Source organism: Dasypus novemcinctus, chromosome 29, assembly GCF_030445035.2.
Source record: "Dasypus novemcinctus isolate mDasNov1 chromosome 29, mDasNov1.1.hap2, whole genome shotgun sequence".
Lineage (NCBI taxonomy): Eukaryota > Metazoa > Chordata > Mammalia > Cingulata > Dasypodidae > Dasypus > Dasypus novemcinctus.
This window is the reverse complement of record NC_080701.1, coordinates 13,817,948-13,834,855: the sequence shown is the minus strand read 5'-3', so window position 1 is coordinate 13,834,855 and position 16,908 is coordinate 13,817,948. Positions and strand designations below refer to the sequence as shown.

General features: G+C 37.9%; 1 long non-coding RNA gene across 3 annotated transcripts; it reads right to left on the bottom strand.

The window, feature by feature from the left end:
* Positions 1-4,458: 4,458 nt before the first annotated feature.
* On the bottom strand, positions 4,459-16,692 carry LOC131276559 (uncharacterized). Of its 3 annotated transcripts, none has more exons than XR_009184018.2 (3): positions 16,421-16,692; positions 13,161-13,382; positions 4,459-4,625 (listed from the first exon to the last, which is right to left on the bottom strand). It is a non-coding gene; the product is annotated as an uncharacterized lncRNA (long non-coding RNA). The 3 variants fall into 3 exon arrangements; XR_009184019.2 differs by lacking the exon at positions 4,459-4,625 and adding an exon at positions 10,000-10,089 and having other exon boundaries at positions 16,421-16,691; XR_009184017.1 differs by lacking the exons at positions 13,161-13,382; positions 16,421-16,692 and adding an exon at positions 6,898-7,622.
* Between the last annotated feature and the right edge of the window lie 216 nt (positions 16,693-16,908).

Here is a 16,908-nt window from a genome sequence, read left to right as displayed (position 1 = left end):
ATTTGAATTATATGCATTAAGTGTGAACAGTTTTCATATCTTTTAATTAACTGGGAATAATTTTCTCCTTGTCACTTTTTACTTTATCTACATTTTTTCATTTCAGTAGGTGAGAGAGGTTCTCACCTACTATCAAAGAGAATTCCTCCCTAGTATAATGGAATCACATATATTTAAATGAACTTCCAAAGACTGCAAGTTTATTTCTACTCTTCTCTATAAAATTAAAAAGGATAATTTATCCCCATTATAGTATATGAGTTAATTGAGCTAAAATAATATTAAATAATTTCTGGATCCAAATTCCTAAAGTATAAAAATTAGGGGGCAAATATTTTTCTTTATACAAACAGACAAAAATATATTCTACTTCTAATTAATGATTCACATTAATAATAACTTTTCCTCCAGGAACTTGAAACTCTATAAGGATCTTTCTATGACTTAAATTCCAAGAAAGTTGTCCAACAGATTTAACTTCCTAAAACATGACCCTCTTGAGATTGGGCTGTGATTTAGAGAAACTGAGAAGAGGTAGGCAAATGAAAAAAGCCACCAAAGCCAATAAGCGAATTCTCCACCCAAATAAAAAGCATCTGATTTTATTTTCCCAAGGTGCAACCCTGAAAAGATGTGATCAACATAGTCTAAGGTCTCCCCTCACCTGTATGCTTAAGAAAAATCACCTGCCTGGCTTCTGACCACCAGAGACTAGAGTGGGCTCAAACTGCCGCAGTCACTCTTCCCTTCCCTCAGCTAAAAAGACGGAGCTATATATGTTTATCAGCCTTTTAAGAAAGGTCCTCATTTACACACTTGGCTGTTTGCCATTATATAGTTAAGCTTTCCTCAAATGCTAAAATCACAGATCCTTCGTTTGTGTCTAAGAGGAGCAATACAAATTCCAGGGGTTGTCTATTATGGCCATCAAATACAACAGCAAGGACTTATTGCAGGAAGCCCCATCTCAGTAATAGTTGCAAACCTGAGTACCCCTTTAATTCTCTACCATCATCTTATGAAAATGACATTAGCTAACTGTTGGAGAAAAACAGCGCTTACTGGGACACAGAGACTGATATGACCACAGGCAGAGGAAGAATTTATTGGGAAGCTCTCCCAACAGAAAGGACCAGAAGAACAGACTTCAGCACCCCCACCACCAGCATGGGGGGGGGTCTGAAGAGAGATTTCAGCCCACTCCTGGAAGGGGGACTTGAATTTATACAGAACTTTCCTAGGTGGGGAAATGATAGTTAGTGGGAGGGGGCTAAGGGTCCAAGTGAGGTGCAGGGACCAATAGGAAGCCCTAGAAGTGAAAACTTTCCCTGATAGTGACTAGAAGATAGTGGGTTAGGGAGCTGTGGTTTCTTGGAATGCTGCAGGGGCAGATGTTTCTTTGATCTGTAGGGATTTTGTCTCCCTCTGATATGCAGGTAGGGAAGGTTTCCATTTCCCTTTACTCCTGTCTCTATGTGGTTTCTTTGTTTAACCTGTGGGGAAGTGCCGTGCCCTTAGACGCATAGGTTTATGGGGGATGGGATTAGGCTTTCCCCAGAGCATATCAGGGGAAATTGAGTTACAGCTTGTTAATTACTGCAAGCCTCTAACACTAACCATGGCCTTGAATACTTCTAGGCCCTCCTTCAGGTCCATAATGTTTCTCTACAAATCCTTTAGATTCAGAATTTCAGAACTGGAGGAAAACAGAGCGATCATCTCTGTATACCAATCTTCTCATTTTATAAATGAAAAACTGATATCAGGGGGATGTAATTTGGCAAAGGTCATCCTATTTATAACTTTAACTTTGATATTAAGATTGGTGGAACAGCATGAGATCCAAGTTGAGTCAGAGAATCGGTACAGCCTTCTGGAGAGGCTTAAATTTGGGAAATTCTATATAAATAAAAGGATCACTTAGCTAAGTTTTAATTCTGATTCTATCAATGTCTAATCCTAGGTGATTCAGTTATATTTGTAGACTTCAGTTTCCTATTCTATAAGGTAAAGAATCAAATAGCACTCCAGAAATCTTCAATAACCTTGAGCAAATGAGGAAAGTAAAAATGTTTATTCACAAGTGTTGAATAGAGAAGAAAATTTAAGATAAGCATACATCGAAAGCATAAATTAGAATATTATAATAATAGCTAACATTTATTATTTATCATGTTCCAGATTCTGAGCTAAATGCTCTATAGGCATTTTTAATTTAATCAACACTTTGAGATAGATTCTCCTATTTTGTTGATGTTACAGGTGAGGAACTTGAGAGTTTGAACTCTCTATTCTACTACCTAATAAGTATAGCATAAGGATCCAAATCCAGATTGTCTAACTCTAGAGCCAATGCTTTTAAATACTGGAATGTCCTATTGATAACTTTCCTTGCTGTTATATTTCTTAACTAGTTACTTTTCTGGATTTCTTCTGAGAACAAACGTGCTTCTACTCAACCCCTGATAAAATCTAATTCTAGTTCTGTGGGCAGCCACTCAATCAACTTCCATTCCCACAAGTATCTGTAAATTAGACTCTGGTAATTATCTGGGTAGGAAGCAGCAGGCAGTTTATAGAACAAGGTAACTTTGGTCACATTCCAACTTGAGGAGCTGTTTGCTCAACCTTTTAAAATAGGCCTAACTGTCATAGCTCTGGGCAAACACTCTTTTATATTCCTGAAACAGTAAATTCTCAATCTGCAAGAAAGAACAGGTGGTCACACCTTGTCCTCAAAGACAATTGATTCTCACTGTGTTTGACCAGATGGTAAGTAAAATTTCAAGACATCTGCCTTCCCTTGAGAATGCCTTGTCTTTAGTTCCTGAAGTCATATTCAGTGACTAGAAACAGAGTCCTAGAAATAACTTAAAACAATTCCAAAGCTAAGAGTTAGACACAGTAACAGGAGAAAAAGCTCCTAAAGGAGCTAAAATCTCAGAGTCATATTTTGTTACATCTCTGCACTGTGGAACACCCATTATATTTTATTTTAGTGTTTAGTTTTAGAGGAACTAGAGATGGGAGAGATGGAAAATAAAACAACCCAAAAGAATAGGTAATCTTGGGTTTAAGACAGGTGTGGCCAATTCAACCTGCCACCTGTTTTTTGTAAATAAAAGATGTATAGGAACACACCCACATGCATTTGTTGATAAATTGGGTATGACTCCATTCACACTATTGCCGCAGATTTGAGGAGCTACAACAAACACCATATGTGGTAGATGGAATCATGGATCTCGACAAAAGATAGGCTTTTCATGTTAATCCATGTTCCTGTGGGCGTGAGCCAATTTGTAAATAAGACGTTTTGGAGATGTTATTTGTTTAAGGTATGGTCAAAGTGAAGCAGGATGGGTCTTACTGATATTAGTGAAGGCCTTATAAAAAGTGGAAATTCAGAAACAGTCATCAGAGAAAGCTACGGAAAGAAGCCAGGAGTCAGGAGAGGCATGAAGTCCGTGGAAGCAGAAAAGCAGACACAAGGGGAGAGAGAGATGGCCCTGTGATGGAGGTCCTGTGATGGAGGCCCTGTGATGGAGGCCCTGTGATGGAGGCCCTGTGATGGAGGCCCTGTGATGGAGGCCCTGTGATGGAGGTCCTGTGATGGAGGCCCTGTGATGGAGGCCCTGTCCAGGAGACAGCAGGATAGAGCACGGCCTTGCTGACACCTTGAATTGGACTTCAGGCATCTTAAATATGAGCCAATAAATTCTTGTTTAAACCAACCCATTGCATGGTAATTATTATAGAAGTCCTGTCAAACTAAGATACCATAGCACCTGTAAAGTCTAAAATATTTACTATCTGGCCCTTTACAGAAAAGGTTTGCTGGCCACTGGCTTAAGGTACAGTGAATTGGAAATCTTAGTGTATGTACTTCTTTAGAAGCTTCTTATAAGAGTAAATAGATCTTCAAGTTAAAAAGTGGAGATGTTCAGATCTGGTTTATTTTACAACCAAAGCACCCTCTCAATTAGCGGTGGACTGGGCATCACCATCCCAGAATCCTCAGGAGTGGGGAATAAAATATGGACTAGGGTAGACTTACTCTTATTCTACTGCAGACTTACTGTGATTCTAGCAATGCAGAACTTAATATCATTGATGTGGAGACAGTGGCCACTGGAGGTTCTGAGAGGAGGGAGACGGAAAAACAGGTGCAATATGGGGGCATTTTCAGGACGTGGGAACTGTCCTGAATGACATTGCAATGCAGAAACAAGCCATTGTATATCTTACCATGACCTACAAAACTGCACAGCGGAGAGTGTAAACTACAGTGTAAAGTATAATCCATGCTTAGTAGCAGTGCTCCAATATGTTTCATCAATTGTAACAAATACACCACACTAATGAAGGATGTTGTTAATGTGGGAAAATGTGGGAGGGGAGGGAGAGGGGCATATGGGAATAACTTATCTTTTTTATGTAACATTTATATACTCCAAGTATCTTTAAAATATATATATATATTTATATATGTGAGTGTATATATATATATATATTTGTTTGTTTTTTAAGAGAGAGACCCACAGGTTGGCCTGGGCTGGCAGGAGGAACGGGGGACATATCAGCTCTTCTAAATGCCATCAGTTCCATTGGCAGTAGTGTTGCTCCTGTAAAAGAGGACAAAACTCTGCTATCACATTGGCTTATACTACTTATACTAATACTTATACTAATAGTCTTACTCAGCAAGAAGGGAAGGGAAAGAAAGGAAGCATGTTGCAAACAATGGAAGACACAGGAGCATTTTGAGGTCACTGACAATACACTTCATTTATTTCACAACTATTCCTAGGCCTAGCCATGTTATTTTCTTATAAAAAAAAAAAATAGGAGACCATGTAAAGCAAGTCTCCTATAAAGCCAGAGGTCAGACCCTAAAATAAAGAAGAGAAAATATGGCTACTTGTCCTAAGTAAACAAGACTATGAGAGAAATAATGGCTGCAATTTCCAGTTCTACTGTGAATCTTGTCTTCCTTTATGCTCCTATATTTCAAAATACCTCAGTACCTTTTATTCCTCAATGATCTTGGGATTCCACTGAGAAAGAACCAACATAAATTAGACTGACAGACAATTAAGGAAATAGCCTAATTAATATTTTTAAACTTCAAAACAGCAGACTCTTGTTGTTCTCAAATTTTAAAATTTACTGAAACACAAATTGGAATTGCATACTATGTAAAGCTGGTGAACTAAAATAATTCATTTAAGTAATGAGGGAACACAGCTGACAACCCAGTTCCCACAACTCAAAATAGCTTTAAAGCTCTGTTTGCTTTCTAGATGAAGTAGCATTCATAAAATGATTTTTTAAATGGTGCCCCAAAGAAAGCCACCTGCTAATGCTAGTAGCAGAGGAGGGAAAAAAGTAAAGAAGGTTAAGAAAATGATTCTAGAGCCATAAAATAGGTTTATGGATATATGCTATATAGTGCTGGTGACAGATGAATGTGAGCTTTTTGAAATTTTATTACCTATATTCCATGCTCATGCCAAGGTAGATAACAAGACAGGAGGAGAATAAGGGCAAGAAGAAATCTAGTTGTGGTAGTATACATTCTGCACATTCTGGAACATCAACAAGAGAATTGAGAGGGCAGCATAAATGATTGGTAAACTTGATGACAGCTCAACAGAAATTATCCAGCCCAAACAACAAAGAGAGAAAAAAAAGGTTGAAGAAAAAGGAACAGAGCCCCAAATATCCATGAGACTATATCAAGCCCAGTATATGTGTAAATGAAGTCCCAGAAGTAAGATGAAAAAAACTTCAAAAAAATAATGGCCAAAAACTCCCCAAATTTGGTTAAAAACATTAATTTATAGATCCAAAAGCTCAACAAACCCAAAGCAAAATAAAAGCAAAGGAAGTCATAACAAAGTACCTCATAACCAAACCATTGAGAGCCAAAGACAAAGAGAAAACCTGAAAGCAACAACAAAAATAACACATTATATATACAAGGAATAAAGATATAACTAACTGCTGGTTCTTTTCATCAAAATCTATATATTTAAAGATATATTCAACATGCTGAAAGAAATTAAACTCTCAACTAAGAATTCTACATCCAGCACAACTATTCTCCAAAATGAAAGCAAAATAGATTTCAAATAAACGAAAACAGAATTTCTGGACAAGAGTCTTTCATTTTAAGAAATGCTACAGAGAATACATCATACCAAAGGGAAATAACACAAGACTGTTACTTGGATCTACAAGAATGGATAAACAGTGTCTGGTATAATAACTATAAAATATATTTTTTCCTTTTGTCCTACATAGATTATTTAAAACATATAACACTTTTTAAAGTAAAAGCTATCAATATTGAATTGTTGGTTTTCCAATGTACATAGGCACTATACATAGACAACAATAATAGTGCAAAGGATAATGGGTTAAAGAAAAATGCTTCATTGGGGGAGCGTAACAAATTACCTTATTTGAAGGAAGGGTACAAATGAAAGAACTTGGTGGATGTTGATACAACTTACAGAAAAGGTAAACCCAACATGCATGCACTACTGTGATAACCACAGAAGTCACCCCGTGGCTCTGGGAGGCCAGCATATGGTTTAGTTCTCATCATGACTGTTTCCCAAAGTATGTTTGTCAAAGAGATACTCTACCAAACAATAATTCAGGGCCCCCTTCTTGAGTAAGTTGGTTGCATAGTCACCCAATTATTTGATGGACTTCTCATGCTCATTCAGTTAATGGGTCTCAATGAAATCACATAAGTGGTCAGTTTGTACAGTTCCAGTAGTGACTAATTCACCCTTTTTCCAAGTGTAATGCACTTTCTATTACTCTCAGCCTGCTTTCCCAGTTGTCTCTTTGTTTTCTTGATATTCTGAAGGAAGATTTGGTCACCTTGTTAGTTCTGAAGCTTCATGTTCCTCAGTATGTTCCCTCTCCTAATGAGACTGGTGAAGAAAATATTTGGCAAAGTTCTTCAAAGCTATATCATCATGGTCAACATAGTAAGACATCAACAGTAGAGCAAGAGGCATAGAGCTAATACAAAATAGAAGTATATAAAACAGATGAGAAAAAAATTAATAAAATGGCAGAACTAAATATAACGATACCAACGATTACATTAAATGTAAATAGACTAGATACCTTTAAAGGCAGAGGTTGTCATATTAGATTAACAAAAAGGGTAGATTCAGTTGTATACCTGTCTGCAAGAAATTCACTTTAAGTACAAAGGCATAAACAGATTGAAAATAAAAAGAGGGAATACCATGCGAACACTAATCAAAAGAATGACAGTATGGCTATATTAATTACAGACTAAACAGACTTTAAGACAAGGAATATTACTAGGACCAAAAAGGGAATTTCATAATGATTAAAGAATCAATACATAGAGAGCAGATGTAGCCAGTGGTTGAGTGCCTGCTTCCCATGTGCAAAGTCCTGAGTTCAAGCCCTGGTAGCTTCTTAAAAAAAAATCAATACATCTGGAAGTTATAGCATCTGTAAATATACATGCCCCTAATAAAAGATCTTCAATACACATGAAGTGAAAAAGTTACAAATGGGAGAAATAAACTCACCAAAACCATATTAGAGATTTTAGCACTTCTTTCTCTGTATATGATCATATAACTAGTCAAATGTCTGTAAAGATATAAAAGATCTGAAAAACATTATCAACAAAACTTTCACCTAATTGAAATCTATAGAACCCTATACTCAATAACTATAAAATATATTAATACATTCTTTTCAATGGCACATAAAATACTCACCAAGTTAGATCATACATTGGGCCATAAAACAAGGCTCATAAATTTCAAATGACTGAAATTTTATGAACTGTGGTGTTTAACCACAAAAAAAGAGTTTTAATTATAAATCAAATACATTAAGGTATCTAGAAAATTCCAAAATAATCAAAACTTAAACAATCTACTGATAACAACCAATAGGTAGAAGGAATTAATTAGAAAATATTTTTAATAATGAAGACACAATGTCAAAATTTGTGAGAAGATAATAGTATTTAGAGAAAAACATATAGCATTAAAATTCTTATAATATTAGATAGAAGAAAAATCCAAAATCAGTGATCTTGGCTTCTACCTTAAGAAACTAGAAAAAGAACAAATTAGCCCAACAAGTCTCAATCATTAGTCTCTAAGGAAATTCAAACTAAAACCACAATGAGACACCACCACACACCCAAAAGAAACTAAATTTTAAAATACTATTAACACCACATGTTGGTGAGGATGCGCAGCAACTGGAACTCTCCTATAATTTTCTGGAGGGAATGTAAAATGTCATATCCCTTAGGAAAGATTTTGGTAGCTTCTTATAAAGGTAAACATACACTTACTGTTGGGGGCGTGAAACATGTCCCCCAGAAAAGTCATATTGGATCCCAACTCCTGGTCCTATGGATGTGAACCCATTTGTACATAGGACCCTTGAAGATGCTATTGGTTAAGGTGTGCCTAAACTGAGTAAGAGTGGGCATTAATCCAGTATGGCTGAAGTCACTATAAGCAAAGGAAATTGGACAAGGAAGGGGAAGCCACAGGAAGAGGAAGAAATTGGAAGTCACTGGAATTGGAGGAGAAAAGAGAAGACATTACCACATGCATTGCTATATGTTAGAAAAGTCAAGGAACAAGGATCCCCAGCAGCCAATCCTGGAATGCCACGGTCTTCAGGGAGAAAGCATCACCTTGCTATGCCTCCATTGTTTACTGGAAAAATGTAAATGTTCCATGTCTTAGTTGTGGTGGAGGACACACAGGTGAATACATCTGTCAAAATTCATCATACTGGCATTTTAAATGGATGTCTTCTATTTCACTTGCATTTCTCAATGAAATTGATTTATTAGGGAAGCAGACTTGGCCCAGTGGTTAAGGCATCCGTCTACCACATGGGAGGTCCGTGGTTCAAACCCCGGGCCTCCTTGACCCGTGTGGAGCTGGCCCATGCGCAGTGCTGATGCGCGCAAGGAGTGCCGTGCCATGCAGGGGTGTCCCCCATGTTGGGGAGCCCCACGCGCAAGGAGTGTGCCCCGGAAGGAGAGCCACCCAGTGCAAAAAAAGTGCAGCCTGCCCAGGAATGGCGCCATACACACAGAAAGCTGACACAACAAGGTGACGCAACAAAAAGAGACACACATTCCTGTGCCGCTGACAACAACAGAAGCAGACAAAGAAGAACATGCAGCAAATCGATGCAGAGAACAGACAACTGGGGGGGAGGGGGGAAGGGGAGAGAAATAATTAAAAATAAATAAATAAACAAACAAATAAATAAATAAAGAAGCTTAGGGAAGCAGATTTGGCCCAGTGGTTAGGGCATCAGTCTACCACATGGGAGGTACGCGGTTCAAACCCCGGGCCTCCTTGACCCGTGTGGAGCTGGCCCACGTGCAGTGCTGATGTACACAAGGAGTGCCTTGCCATGCAGGGATGTCCCCCACTTAGGAGAACCCCACATGCAAGGAGTGCGCCCCGGAAGGAGAGCCGCCCAGCACAAAAAAAAGTGCAGCCTGCCCAGGAATGGCGCCGCACACACAGAGAGCTTACACAACAAGATGACACAACAAAAAGAGACACAGATTCCCATGCCGCTGACAACAACGGAGGCGGACAAAGAAGAACACACAGCAAAATGGACACAGAGAACAGACAACTGGGGGTGGGGGGAGGAAGGGAAGAGAAATATATACAAATAAATCTTTAAAAAATAAAAAAGAAGTTTAAATATGGTATGGAAAAAAATAAAATAAAAGGCAACAATAAATTAGGAGACAGATTTCCATACTTCTGACAATGGGTTTATTTGTAATAATGAGAAAATTAAAATCTATATTAAAAACATGAAGAAAAAATTTATACAACAAAATAAAAAGTATAATAAAGATGTGAAAAATATTAAATCTCTCCAATAGTCAAGAAAATACAAATAACAAGGAGATAATATTTAACTTACCAAATTTGCTGAATATATTATTCATAATATTCAATGCTTTAAAAATGAAAGCTCACTTTTTTGTTGTTCATGGGTATAAAAATTGGATTCATCAATCTGGAATGCAATTTGGTAATATCAATTAAAAGTCTTACAAGTACATATTTTGACCAAATAATTTCATTCCCTGAACCTAGAATAAAGAATCAGAAATCTCAACAAACTTGTCAGCATAAAATATTCATCTAGCTTTATTTATACTGGTAAGAAATGGATATAAATACCCAATAAGAGTGAATTTTAGGTAATTCAAGTAATCACATATATGCAAACAACGATTAATATATGCATGAAGAATATTTCACTTCACACTCATTTAAAAAAAACAACTGTTGGTAAGGATGTGGAGAAATAGGAACCCTCGTACATTGCTGGTAGAATATAAAATTGTACTGCCACTGTGGAAAATAGTTTGGTGATTCCTCAGCAAGTTAAAGACATGACCAGGTTTGTTAATCAGGGTTCTCCAGAAAAACAGATACAACACGCAACAGGATATATACATATTGAGATTTATTGGAGGAATTGGCTCATGTAACCTTGGAGATTGGCAATTCTGAAGTCCATAAGATGGGCTGCAATGGAAATGCCAGTGAAGGTGACATTGAAATCCCCAGGAAAATCTGACGGGCTGAAGTAGAGAAAGAAATTCTTTGTTCTTTCTTCTGTAGAAATAGAAAGTCTTCCTTCATCAGCTCTGATTTTAAGACTTCCAACCCCTTAAATGAGGAGACTCATTGTCAAGGACCCCTCCAAGGCCTGCTCTCATAAATACAACTTCCATTTGACATTGGAATAATACAGTGCAAAGCCAACTTTTTTGCTTGGTAGGTCAGACAACACCTAGTTGGTGATGAGCAGTTCAGGTTTCAAGGGAACTTGTTGGCTACAGTTAAGCACTCATTCTCTCTTAAGACTCAGTAGTTGGCTTAAAGCCATTTCTCAAAAGGAGAGGATGGGAAGAAATTGTAGCACTAATGTGGAGCTGCCGAGGGTAGGGAGAAGGAAGAAGAGATGTGCTGTGGGGGCATTTTCAGGACTTGGAGTTGTCCTGGATGGCACTGCAGGGACAGATGCTGGACATTGTATCCTGCCATGGCCCACTTGGTGGACTGGGGGAAAGTGTAAACTACAATGTAAACCATTATCCATGTGGAGCAGCAGTGCTGCAAAACGTATTCATTCACCAAATGCAGTGAAGGTCCCTCGATGATGAAAGAGGTTGTTGATGTAGGAGGAGTGGGGTGAGGGGGGTAGGGGGTATAGGGGGACCTCATATTTTTTTTAATGTAAAATTTTTTTAAAAATTAAAAATGAAATAAATAAAAAAAGGAAAGGATGGCAGGGCTTTGCTCCAAAATCCTAAAGGTCTGTGCTGTGATTTTCCTATACAGGACAGCCGAAGGCTCTAAACAGCATCTCTATTTGCCACTGACACTTCCAGTGCCATTCAATATGTGGCCTAAGTGGCAGAATAGCTTGCACAGCAGCCCGAACCTATTACAGAGACTCTGCTTATTCCTGTCTCCACTCCAAACTAGCAGCTTTTCAAGTCACTCAGTAAATGAGCCGGAGTAGCACACCTGAGTGAAAATGTTGCCTCCAAAATCCAAAAAGGCCAACTAGGCACTGTGTCTTTTTGGGGGAGGGGAGGGATGGGGGAGGAGAGGCCAGATGCAACAGCTTATCCTCCAGCTTAGAGGGAATAGCTCTACATGCCCCACACCAGTGGATGCCCAGAAGTTTCACTGAGTCCTGAATTTTTGTTGGATTTGTCTCCCACCCTCTGACATACAAATGCATTACCAATAAGTCTAGAATAGTTGCCACATCTTTCTCACTAGGTAAAGTCATCATAATGCCCTCAATGTAGTAGACTTCCACAATACTGTCTTGTGGAAGGAAAAGTTGGTCGAGGTCTCTGCAGACTAGACTGTGACATAGGGATGGATAGCTGACATACCCCTGAGATAGCAGAGTGAAGAATTTAGGGTTTCAATATCCCCGCCATCTTAATGATCCTCCCATATGTCCCTGATCCAATATTCAGGATCTCACTCCTTACCTATCAATACTATCTCTTTAACAGCAGATACCCTGCAAGGTTGAGGATTCAATTTGTGTCATTATTTAGCTACTCACATGATAAGACTCTGGTTTTCAAATATCAAAGCTGTAGCTACAAAACAAATGAGTCCCTTTCAGTACACACATAGAAACTTTCAGCCTATTCATGTGGTGTTTAAGATGGGAATTTAAATCTTTGAGCGCATCCTTTTTTTTTTTATGATTTATTTATTTTTCTCCCCTTCCCTCCCCGCCCTCCAGTTGTCTGTTCTCTGTGTCTATTCGCTGCGTGTTCTTTGTCCGCTTCTGTTGTTGTCAGCGGCACGGGAATCTGTGTCTCTTTTTGTTGCGTCATCTTGTTGTGTCAGCTCTCCGTGTGTGCAGTACAATTCTTGGGCAGGCTGCACTTTCTTTAGCGCTGGGCGGCTCTCCTTACAGGGCACACTCCTTACGCGTGGGGCTCCCCTACATGGGGGACACCCCTGCATGGCACAGCACTGATTGTGCACATCAGCACTGCGCATGGGCCATCTCCACACGAGTCAAGGAAGCCCCGGGGTTTGAACCGTGGACTTCCCATGTGGTAGACATACACCCTATCCACTGGACCAAGTCCGCTTCCCCCCTCATGCTTTTCTTAAATAACCTTATCCAGTATATTTAGAAACAACCAGCCAACATCATTATACTTTTTAACTTCACAAAAATCTGCTAAGGTATAAAATACACTACCACCTTACCTTTTATAGGCATTTGAGTAGGAAGAGTCAATGGTGATATTTTGCTTATCTCTATTGCTAAATCATACCATGGGCCATCTGCACCCTCTTGATCACTGAAAATGGAGTCATTAGTGTCTTTACATCTAACCGGATTAGAGAACCCCACAATCCCAAACCAACTCAGAAATCTCATCCTTAAAATTCTGTTTCTCAATACCAAAATCTGTGTTTTTCAGGGTTCTCCAGAGAAACACAACTGACAGGATACATGTATATGTATATGTATATGTGTATGTGGGCATATGTATATTAAGAGATTTATTATAGGAATTGACTCACATGATCACAGTGATTGATAAGTCCACTTTCCATAGGGCAGGTCACAAGATGGACACTCCAATGAGGGTGATAAATTTCCCTGGAGAAGCTGATTGTCTGAAGTAGAGATAGAAATTCTTCTTTCCATCTCCTGAAATCCTCATTCTAGCTTTAAGTCCTCCAACTGAGAAGAGCTCCCAATTGCTGAAGACACACTCCTTGGTTGATTGTAGATGGAATCAGCTATAGATGCAATCAAGTGACAGCATGAAAATCTGTCTATGAAATTGCTTGATGTTAACAATCAAGCCAGGGCATGCTTCATCAAACAACTGGACACCATAACCTCAACAAATTGACATATAACTTAACCATCACATCCAGCAATACAACTTTTAGGTATATACCCAAAATAACTGAAAACAGATTCACTCAGATATTTGTACACCCATGTTAATAACAGCATTATTCCTAGTAGCCAAGAGGTGGAACAACCCAAGTGTCCATCAACAGATGAATGCTCATAAACAAAAGTTTATATATATATATATATACACAATGATATTATTATTCAGTCATAAAAAACAATGAAGCTCTGATACATGCTACAACATGGATGAACCTTGAAGGCATCTTGTTGAGTTGTATTTGTAATCCAGACACAAAAGGACAGCTATTCTATTTCACTTGCATAGAATAACTAGAATACGCAAATTCATAGAGACAGAAAATAGATTGTAGGTTACCAGGAACTAAGGTAGATGGGCGGAATGGTAAATGAGTGCTTACTGGGTACAGAGTTTCTGTTTGGGGCAATTAAAAAGTTTTGATAATAGATGGTGATAATGGCAGCAAATCATGGAAAACTTCATATATAAGAATTGTACACATACACATGAATGTGGATAAAATGAGAAAATTTTGTATCATATATATGTTACCACAATTTAAAAATTTTAAACATATTTATGATAAAGTGTTAACAATATGACATTAAAATACCTAAGACCAACTTAAAAAAAATCAAGATAAATGTTCAACCAATTATATGCAGCTGGTAGGAATATCGAGGGATTATTTTCTATATTCTCTATTTCTATAACACTTCCATTTCAAAATGAAAGCTGTATTATTTTTTTATTTTGAAGTATATCACTCATACATAAACATACATAAACAATGAGTATGTAGTAATAGTTGTGAACTTACAAAAAAAATACATATAACATCATACAGGACTCTCATAACTCACCCTACCATCAATAACTAGTATTGTTGTTAAACCTTTTTAACTAATAATTAAAGAGCATTGTCAAAATATTACTACTAACCAAAGTATTTCCCCCAACCCACCCTAATATTATCTTTATATCATTTACCTATGAACATACACAAATAATTGTATAGTAAAATTGTGAGCTTACAAAGCAAACACGCATAACATCATACAGGGGTCCCCTACATTACCCTCCACCAACACCTTGCATTGTCCATGAGATGTTTGTTACAAATTATGAAAGAATATTGTCAAAATTTTACTAATTATAGTCCTTATTTTACATTTAGTGTTTTCCCCAACCCACCCTTTTATTATTTTTAAATATACTTTTTTATGACAGAAGTTGTAAACTTATAAAATAATCATGCACATGTGCAGAATTCCCAAACAACACCCGTCCATTAACACACCACACTGTGGCGGAACATTTGTTACAGATAAGATAATATCATCTGATTGTTACCATGTTCATAGTGTACATTTCACTCACATTTTCCACACTGCTCCATTATCAATACAGACATCTTTGGCATAGATACAAGAATATTATATTATTACTGTTAACCACAATCCATATGTCACTCCAGTTGTATTTTTCCCATGATTCTCCACATTCCTACCACCCTGCAGTGGTGATGTACATTTGCTCTAGTTCACAAAAGACACTCTTGCATCTGTACCTTCAACCACAATTCTCATTCACCTCTGTTTACTGTGCTATTCAGTACCTAGATTATTCTCTAGCATTCTGTCAATTGGTATTTACATACCTAGACTACCATTTTCAGCCACATCTCCATTTATAAACTAGCTGTTACCTACAGTAAAGTGAATTAAATCTTCTATATGCATTAAACATCAGTAGTCCATCTCAGTCCTCCTCTTATCTCATTATAGACTCCACCAGTTACCACTAGGTCTTAAAGATATTTTCCTATCTTCCTATTATCCTGGAAGATAATTTCTTCTAGAAGTTTTATGGTTCTTACTTTTATTTTTAGATTTTTTATCAATTTTGAGTTAATTTTTTGATAAGGTGTGTATTATTCAGCCAAAGGGGGTACTGATGCAAAATACCAGAAATTGGTTCATTTTTATAAAGGGTATTTATTTGGGATAGGAGCTTACAGATACCAGGCCATAAGCATAAGTTACTGCCCTCACCAAAGTCTGTTTGGAGCAAGATGACTGCTGACATCTGAGAGGGTTCAGGCTCCCTGGGTTCCTATGTTCCTGGGGCTTCCTTTTCTCTGGGTTCAAGGTTCCTTCCTTCCTGGAGCTGGCTTCTCTTTCCTCTGCAGGCTGACTTCCCAGAGCTCCAGCTTAAGTCTTCAGTATCAAACTCCAAGATCAAAACTCCAATATCAGAAACCCTCAACTCTGTTCTTTGCCATGCCTTTTATCTGGGAGTCCCCACCCACCAAGGAAGATTGAACCCTCACAGACATCACCCACCATCTTGTCTCAACATATGGCAACAGATTTTGGTGAGAAAAATAACCTTGGATTCTTTAGGGTCTTGTAACTGTAAACTTTTACCCCAAAATAAATATACCTTATAAAAACCGACAGATTTCTGGGGTACTTTGCATCAGGACCGCTTTGGCTGACTAATACATCCTCTGTAGCCCCATGTTTCAACTTAATCCTCTGTGATACCTGTTGCTGCCAAATTTTGAACAAGTCCAAATTCTCAGCAGCAGCAGCACTCAGTTTCCATCTGTCTCTGTTCTTCTTTTGTTCTTCCAAAAATGTTTTGATATCACCTGTCCATTGTTGCTTCTCCCATTCTCTAAAATCTTTTTTTTTAATTTTATCATTAATTTAGTGGGAATTGAGAAGGACAGAAAGAAATTTGTCTTTAACCCATTATTTAAGGCAGTCTATCCTTCTTTTTAATCATCTCCTTCTACCAAAAGTATCTTTTCTTCTATTCAGTTCTCTTCCCAATTATCCACACACCCATTTATTCCCCTTTGAGCCCCTGTACTCAACTACACACCTCCATTCTGCTCTCATCTAGCTGTCTTGATCTCCTGTTAACCTTTTTCTGTCTAAAATGTCATGGATATCAGATTCAGATAAATAACAGACCAGATGAAGGAAATCTGACTATATTTTGAATTTGGTGGTTGTCCTCTAAGGAGTCAGCTGGCTCCTTCCCTTGGAGAGAGGCTGCTGCCCTAGCCCAAGTCTTAAGGAGAAAGTTGACTCTGGTTGCCAGCTCATCACTTCTACAGCACTCCCTGGTCACAATTAGGTCTAGTCATTATCATTCCTGGAATCTTGAAGTCTCCAGGGTAACTATTTCCATGGATTCTCAATTCTTTTTCCATTTTAGCCTTTTAATAGAGTACTGAAGCCTGAAAACTTTTCTGTAATTCTGGTTGAAAAGTTTTTCTTTCTGCCTTCAGACATTATATTAATTCCATCCACATATCAAGCATAAATTTTTAAAAGGTGTTTTGGACACATATAGACTATTTTAAT